This window comes from Cupressus sempervirens, chromosome 2 (genome assembly GCF_028749045.1).
Source record: "Cupressus sempervirens isolate cs-2001-9-10 chromosome 2, ASM2874904v1, whole genome shotgun sequence".
In the NCBI taxonomy this organism is placed as follows: Eukaryota; Viridiplantae; Streptophyta; class Pinopsida; order Cupressales; family Cupressaceae; genus Cupressus; species Cupressus sempervirens.
The window spans coordinates 665,661,847-665,671,062 of record NC_143119.1 but is presented as its reverse complement, the minus strand read 5'-3'; positions in this window follow the sequence as shown (position 1 = coordinate 665,671,062).

Sequence of the window (9,216 nt, the reverse complement as noted above, 5' to 3'; positions counted from 1 at the left end):
AACATGCAACCTCTAAGCTGACCAATCCCTTATCTATTGGACATCAACTAAACTTTAGGATACACATGGACACCTGAAGTATATGCATATATCCAAACATCTGATCTATCTATCTAGCTTGCAAATAGACATCCATCTTCATAAAAACTCTCATACTTATGGTAATATCCTCTAGGTGAAACCTACAACCCAGTAAAGGTAAACAAACATTTACTTGGCCCTTTGTTCCAATAGAAAATTTATCTAGACATACAACCTTAAGGGATTGTAATTGAGTTTAAGCTCTTTGTTCTTAAACATAAAAAATTATAGATAACAGAGGAAAGAGATGAGAATCAGAAAGAAACTAAGAAAAATGAAGCTCTTGTATCAATTTCATTGAAACTAACACATCATTTGTATATCAAAACTTAGAAAACAATACTTTTAGCTGAAGTTGATATTCAACAATTTTAGTGTATCCATATTTTGCCATGATCCTGCACCAATATCCAAACTTGCCAATATATATTTCAATTATGATAGGGTTCAAATTGGCATCATTTATTTCCTATTGTGCAAAGCCTTGTATCTAAATGTTCCCTTCCCTTCATGTCATAGGCATTTAGAAACTCCTATTGCTGATGTGGAGCTTCTTGTGGCTATAATGGTATCCCTTTCCACTTACCTTAATGTGTGAATTCTTCTCTTGCTATGGATGTTTCCTTTGATGGTGCCTTCAAACATGGGGGACTCTATTGTGTCTTCCCCTACCTTCAACGCAATGGGAACTTGCACCCCCCATAGTGATTAATCTTCATTTGATGTGGTCACTGTCATGGGCTCTTGCTTCTTCTGTATAGATTGCCTTACTGAAGCAGGTACTCAAAAATTTTATACTTTTTCCTTGATGTGGGTGTTGACATATCAGTCAAGTTTGTTATTAGTGACATACACTTATTCAGATTGTAAATAGCTACCAAGTTTATTTTATAGTTAATAGTGTTTTCCAAGAATTTCAATTGCTGTCAAGTTCTATAGTTTCTACTAAGTCCTTTAAAAAATCCTAGTGGTTATCAAGTAGTGTAAACCATGCATCTCAGTGTATCCCAAGTTTATCAATGCAAACCAACCTATCAAGTGTTCACCAAGTTCATAGTTTATGTGATGTGAGTCTAGTGTTAACTGAGCTACTCAATGTTAACCAAGTGACTCCATTTATACTAAGCTCGAGGTGATAGTGTTTACCGAGCTATCCAGTGGTAAACAAGTGATTCAATTTATATGACAAGGTTCACAATATCTACTGAGTCACCAGTATAGACCAAGTTCACGACTACTTGGAAGTGATCAGTATGGACTGAGCTTCTATGTCTACTAAGTGCATGATGATGTCGAGCATTGATAGTGGATGTCGAGTATCAGAACCTCATCGAGTCAACCTTTAGAACCTGAGTGTCTTCATTTGGGCTGACTTTGTAATAGTTGTGTAAACTTGTATTGTGGCTGACTTTGTAATTTGTATAGTTGGATTGGTATATATGTAATATACTATATCATATCCAAGTATGAGTGAATGTGATGGAGAATGAAATCTAATCAAATACAATAAAAAAAGAACAAAAATAGCAAATTATAAAGGCTACAGTAGTATAAGGAGTAGCAAAGACATATCTATCACAATAAGGTAATTAGTACACAAAGGAGTCTCATACAACAAACAAGATGTGGATCAAAGATCAACTACATCTTCATCCTAATAGGTGGATTTGTCAAATCCTTTAACAAGGGAGACCAAATAGTCTTTCGTAAATCTCTTTACTAAGTACATACTTCATTGTATGTTTGTAAATCCTTTCACAAGGTGGACCTAATAGTCCTTATTGCTCCTAACAGAGAAAATCATCAAAAGTGATCAATGTAAGCCTTAACAGGCCAACTTTATACTACAATAATAAAGCTTATGGGTATCATCCCCACCCCAGTTTTACTTTCAATTTGGAAATGTTTCTGGGTCACCAAATCTTTGTGTCACAGTGTTATGAATGCTTTCATGTTTTCAATTTATTATGCATGCAATTAGATCAAATTATATGTGATGGATTAAATGCTAATTGGACTATTGGATTAAGAGTTAAATTTTTAGAAGTTACTAATTCACCCCTCCCCTCTCAGTAACTTAGCATAGTTTAGAATATTTCTGACAATTGGTATCAGAGCTTTGTGTTCTTAGGAGAAAGTCTAACAACTTGAGCAAAGATTAAGGCCATTGAGATATTCAGACTTGACAAAGCTACTGACAATGAGAAGCTAGATTTGGAAATGGTCATTGCCCAACTCAAGAAAGAAAAGGAGCAACTCTCTCAATCCTTGAAAAGAAGAAAAGAACTTGCAATTGAAATGAATGATCATCTCTACATTGAAGAAAGAATTGAAGACCTTCATTTAAGCAATTTAGATGAAGCCAATGAAGCAATCAAAGAACTCCAAGAAAATAATGGTTCCCTACAAGAAGAAGTAAGAAAACTAAGAAGAGAATAAGAAATTTAGTCAATAAGGCTATGCGAATTCATGGAGTATAAAAACAAGATAAAAGAAGAGATAGATGGAAGGAACAATGAAATTCAAAAGTAATCCCTTCACTAAATAGACCTTATTAATCAGCTCCCCAATGCAAATGAGGAAATCATGAGTCTAAGATTTAAAAATGAAATATTACAAAATGATCTAAATTCTAAAAGGAAAATCAATGAAAGATTACAAAATGATCTAAACTCTAAAAGGAAAATCAATGAAAGAATGATGAAATCCCAAGAATATATGAATCAATTGAATGAGAAAAATCTCTATAGACAAAAAGGAAAAGTAGGAATTGGATGCACATAAGAAGGAGAATCATTTAAGCAAGGAGCTCAAAAGAATAAAAAACTTACTTGCAACCAATGTGGTAAGATAGGGCATATGTCAAACAAATGTTGGAGCAATGGAAAATGCTACAATTGCAATCAACATGGTCATAAGGCTAATGAATGCAAAGAGAAACCAAGATTTGAAGGCAAGCGTCACAAATGTAAGAAACATGGAAACAAGTCATTAGAATGCAAAATCAAGATATTGAATCCAACAGAACAAATTGTAAAAGCCATATTTGGTTGGGACTACAAAACCTGGTGCAAATGTCATTATTGTGGAGAATTTGGACACATTGGAATGAATTGTGTAAAGAATCATTTGAGAAAAAGAGATACTACTAAAAGATGTTTCATTTGTACAAAACTTGGCCATCTTTCCAAGAACTACATGAATATTGGTAGAATTAAAGATGAGAAGAAGGCAAAAGCTAATAACATCTGACAACAAATGAGATAACAATGGGTTCCAAAGTCTACCAAGAATACAAGTTTAAGAAATAGTGATCAAGTCACTCAAGAATTGGGTGACTCCACCATTTCTACTTAAGTTCTCAAGGGAGAGCTAGAATTAGGCTATCAAAGAAAACATTCAAAATAGTTCCAGTTGAAAAGTCAAAATGGTTCAAATCTATATTAAGGATACAAAGGGATCACTGAGTAAAAGGGTACAAGTGTCTACCAAGTTACCTTCTCTATTGAGTGAGGTTGGATCACAAACCTTACCGAGCAAGGTCATGAGTAATGAATATGCATATGGTTACCAAGTCACGAAGAATTCATCAAGTGTTCAATACAAGTGCAATGGATGATAGTCTATCAACATGATGTCAATTGATCTACCTTTGATACTGAGCATTTATGGAGAAAATTTCATAAAAGGAATGGAATCAAAGTCATTTCTTACCATGAAATTTTTGAGAGCTATTGTGAAGTGCGATCTTCAAAGCATCCAAGTGATTTGAGTGAATTGTTAGCAAAAGATTTTGAATTCTCTCAAACCCTACCAAGTAAAGATGGCATCCAAAAATAGCAAGGTAAAGTGAGGTTTAGACATGGTTCATGGAGTGGAATGGAAGGCACTAGATTTCAAGCTCAACCTTATAATCACTGAAACCCTAGCTTCAAGTGGAGTGCAATCTGAAATCCCTTCAAAGGTACTATTGATCAATGATATTTGCACTCACTTTAAATGTGTTATTCAAGAGATTGGCACTTTAGAAATGGATGATTCCCTAGATAAGTTGTGTGTGAATGGAGTATTGAAACCCGAGTACCAACACCTAGAAACCAAAGGATTAACTCACATCCCTCACATACCTTGTAAATTTCAAGTAAAATGGATTAGATTTATCTTTAGTTGGGTGCATAATGGACAATTGTGGTTGGAGCAACCAATATTGATCACAAAGAAGATGATTCATCAAATCACTAGTCTCCCAATGTTAGCCAAAGCTAAGATGGGTTGAACTTGAAAATAAAACCCTAGAAAAATGTGATGAAAGAGGAATGAAGATTAGCAGTGTCACAGACATGGAGTTGTAATACAATATCCATATTATTGCACACAAGATTTCCAGCTTGAGCAAGTTGAATAGCGTGTCATGTGAAGTAGTTGACCTTGCATACAAGGTAATAAAGAGAAATTTATCTTTTGACCTTGCCAAGCTACTATTAAGATAGTTCAACAAGAATATGGAAAGAATCAAGACATCAAAAAATTAATCCATGTAAGTTTTTCTCCTTGTTAACTTGTCTATTCTTTTATGTAAAAAAATTCTTCCCTTCAAAAGGCACTATTTTTTTGAGAAAACATGTGCTTGTACTTTATTAGATAAATGAGTTTATGGTTGAGATGGGTGAAAACTATAATAGTATTATGGACAATTATTTTGATGCATTTAAGGAGAAAATGAACAATAGATACCAAATCCCTAAGAAACTAGTTGAAGATTATAAGGATGATGTATGTTTCATGGTGGATAGTGACAAAGTATACATTCAGGCAGTTAAGCCTAGAATAGCATGGGTGAAGACTCTTGGATATGAGTTTAATATTGATGAAACTAAAGACATTATTGATGCACTTGTTAATGAACCAGTTGATCACAAGGCTACATATTTTGGTACCTATGATGAAGCAAAAGCTAGGATAGGACTAGAAATAAAACTCCCTCAGGAGGTTAACAAAGAAAAGAAAAGAATTGCAAAGCTGAAAAAAAGTTCTACCCTTTTGTTGATAGAGGGAAAAGGTGAGGATGTGGAAGAATCTATAAGGAATAAGAACCGTTAATGAAGAAGGGCAAGGTAATTATCACCAAGCCACCAAAAACCATCCACTGCAGTATTTATAAGAAGATCCTCTAGGAAGAAATCTGACCAAGAAGTAGGAGACATTATATTCAAAAAACCTCCACCCACCTTACAAGATAGATTGAAAGATCTAGAAGCAAGAGTTGATATGAAAAACTTTAAGTTATTAAAGTATGAAATCAGGATAGCTGAAGAGTAGAAGTAGATAGATGATCTAGTGATGGACAAGATGGGTAAATGGAAATGCTCACCAAACCAGCTTGATTCTTAGATTCCTAATGATTTGTTTGAGAAAATCAAGCCAAGATGGGAATTTTCCATCCAAACTATCAAAGACATCTATGGGTGAACTCTGAGGCAACTTATACCAAGCATATCAGACACAAAGGTAAAAGAGTCACTGAAGAAAAATAAAGAAAATTGACTCTAAAATTCAACACTTTCATAATTTTGATGAAAGATATTGAACATGTTGTAAGGAATGCAACAAATGCTTGGAAAAATATATATCTATTACATAAACCAAGTGATTTTCCTATTCATGTAAAAGATAATGATGATGATAAAGAGGGGAAGGATGAAGAGGAAAATATTGAAGAAGCAACTCATTTTGATAACGTAGAAGATGAAGAGGAACAAGGGAAAGAGTCTATTGAGGAAGTAAAGCAAGATGATCAAGAGACTAATCCTGTTAAGATAGCTACATTAGTCATTGCCTCACTTCCTCACTCTCTAAGAAAACTAGTGACAACATCAAGCACAGATAGCCTCAACAGGTTTGATTATGACTACCAATGTGAATACAAATGTCCAATCACTTCTTGCTCCTACTCAACTTAGCACATCATTGACTAAAGTGACCTCCACTTCATCTACCAAGCTGTAGAGTCTTCCCTCTTCCACTGAGTTGGCTACATCAGTTTTGAACACATCCATTTTGGATTGTTCAAGAATTTCTATTAGTATTCCTTTAATAAGTGCAGTATCAATTTTTACAACTAGTCCTAGTATGTCTACAATTATTTCTATTCTAAGCACACAAGAAATAAGTGCAAGGATAGTTGAGACCAAGGCTCAACCAAGCACAAAATTTTTGGGTAAAGGAAAAGAGATGGAAGAAGAAATTGATTTAGATGAGGAAATTGTAATCCCAAATTGAGACATTTCCAAGATCACTCCAGACCTAATGTAGTCATTTGGTGAACTCCTCCAGAAGAAAGCCAAACAACAAAGATTAAGAGAGGAAAGAGATAATGAATTTAAAATTATTGAGGATGCAAAGAACATTTTGGCAAAGGCCATAGGCATTGTGGTCGATTCTTCACAACCAATTTGTTATCAAATAGCAGAGGTAGTTCAAAAGTTTAATGAAGATACTGATGGGTAGGATGAGCTAGTGCAAAAGGTAGAAAAAAGAAAAGTTTGATAATAAAGTGCTGGAGCACATTGCTCAGCAAATAGCTATTTATCAAGTAGAACTTTCTACAATTTTGGGTTCTTTGGAAACATCTTGCACAAATGTATCATCACTTTTTGGTAAGATATGTAATGTTTCTAATTTTACCAAGGAAATAAAGGAAAAACTGTCCAAAATAGATGAAGATCTTAAGTCAAGTGCTCAATAGTTGCAACATTACCCTAGTTCAAGCTCTGCACACTTCAAGAAGATATAATTTTTGATAGTCATGCAAGTAGAATTGCTTAGAGAAGAAGCAAGGATCAGATCTACATTGGTAGATATATAAAACATGACTCTTTCCAATATGGATGCACTGTAGAAAAATATTAAACATTCAAAAATCCTCATCCATGACAATAACTTCTCCATAGTAGACTACTTGATAGAGTTTTTAGTAGAAGTATGAATTGTACTTCACACATGTAAGGTCCTGCAAGCCAATTCGGATAGAACTTTGGCAATCATTCTAAAGGTACATTAATTTTTTTTTATCTCATTTTGGAATTACTATGTAAATAAATAGAATAAATCTTTGGCATTAATGTCAAAAAGGGGGAGAAAGACATATGTTATGGGGGAGAAAATGTAATAAGTTGTAAAAGCAATGGAGGAGAAAGATATGTATAGAAGGATATTTTGTATATAGAAAGAAGATGTACAAGATACTATATGAAAGAACCTTTCCATCTACAAATATATATCTTACAAAATAAATTTTGAAAAATATCATAGACAATATACTCTATCGAGCTAGCATGACAAGGGAAGGGATAAAAAAGTATTCAGGAAACTTTTTGAATTTAGTTTTTGGGTGATAAGTGTTTTTGTCACTAATGCCAAAGGGGGAGATTGTTGACATATCAGTCAAGTTTTTTATTAGTGACATACACTTATTTAGATTGGAAATAGCTACTAAGCTTATCGTACAATTAATAGTGTTTGCCAAGCATTTCAGTTGTTGCCAAGTTCTATAGTTGCTACCAAGTCCTTTAGACAAATCCCAGTGGTTACCAAGTAGTTACAATTACAATGAAGATCAACATTGTAAACCATGCATCTCAGTGTATGCCAAGTTTCCTAGTGCAAACCATATTGTGCATTGTTCATCAAGTTCATAGTTTATGTGATGCGAGTCTAGTGTTAACTGAGGTACTCAGTGTTAACCAAGTGACTCAGTTTATATCAAGCTTGAGGTGATAGTGTTTACCAAGCTATCTAGTGGTAAATAAGTGATTAAGTTTATATGATGCACTTCACAATATCTACCAAGTCACAAATGGAGACCAAGTTCAAGACTACTTGGAAGTGATTAGTATGGACTGAACTTCTACAACTATCGAGTGCATAATGACACCAAGCATTGAAAATGGATGTTGAGTATTAGAGCCTCATTGAGTCAGTCTTGAAAACCTGAGTGTCTTCATTTGGGCCAACTTTGTAATATTTGTGTAAACTTGTAGTGTGGCCAACTTTTTCATTTGTATAATTGGATTGGTATATATGTAATGTATTGTATCATATGCAAGTATGAGTGAATGTGATGGAAAATGCAATGAATCAAATACAATCAGAAAAGAATAGAAAGGTTGAATTAAAAAGGCTATAGCAGTATAAGGAGCAGCAAAGACATATCTATCACAACAAGGTGATTAGTACACAAAGGAATCTCATTTAACAAACAAGTTGCAAATCAAAGATCAATATAGCTTCATCCTAATAGGTGGATTAGTCAAATCCCTTAACAAGGTAGACCTAATAGTCTTTTGTAAATCTCTTTACTGAGTGCATACTTCATTATATGTTCATAAATCCTTTCACAATGTGGACCTAGTAGTCCTTATTGCTCCTAATAGGGTAAATCATTAGAAGTGATCAATGCAAGCTTTAACAAACCAACTTTATACTGCAATACTAAAACATGTGGGTACCATCCCCACCCCAATTTTACTTTCTATTTGGAAGGTTTATGGATCACTATATCTTTGTGTCATAGTGTTATGAACATAGCCAAGGGACTCTAAATCATCTCTTTGACTTTGCTGAATTCCAAGGTGAGTGTTCATGTTTACATATCAGGCAATACCAATTAAATTCTTGTTCTCTCTATAAGGAATATGTTGATGGCTGACATAACCACAAAAATGGTAACTCCTTATGTTCACCAATTGTAACTTGAGCATCTTTAACTAATGCACAAATTTCATCAATCTAAAATAGTCAGTCTTACCCCAAAGTGGGTCCGACTAAAAAATTTATTTATTTTTGAACAACTAACATTACAAACTTATCTAGTGAAAAATCCAATACTGATTAAACTTGAATTCAAGCACTAATTGATCATTAAAACTCATTTTATCACTTATCTACAAACTGTGATTCTCTGCTAACAAGGCCTGTTGGCTAGCTTTAAAAATTGACATAAACATATAACAGGGCCCTAAAAGCTGACATACTGATATTTTATTCTACAATATCACAGCCTACTAGATCTTATTGCAAGATAATTTTGGGGTCAAAAGATATGACCATCGAAGTAGCTTAGTTAAAACTACCTGT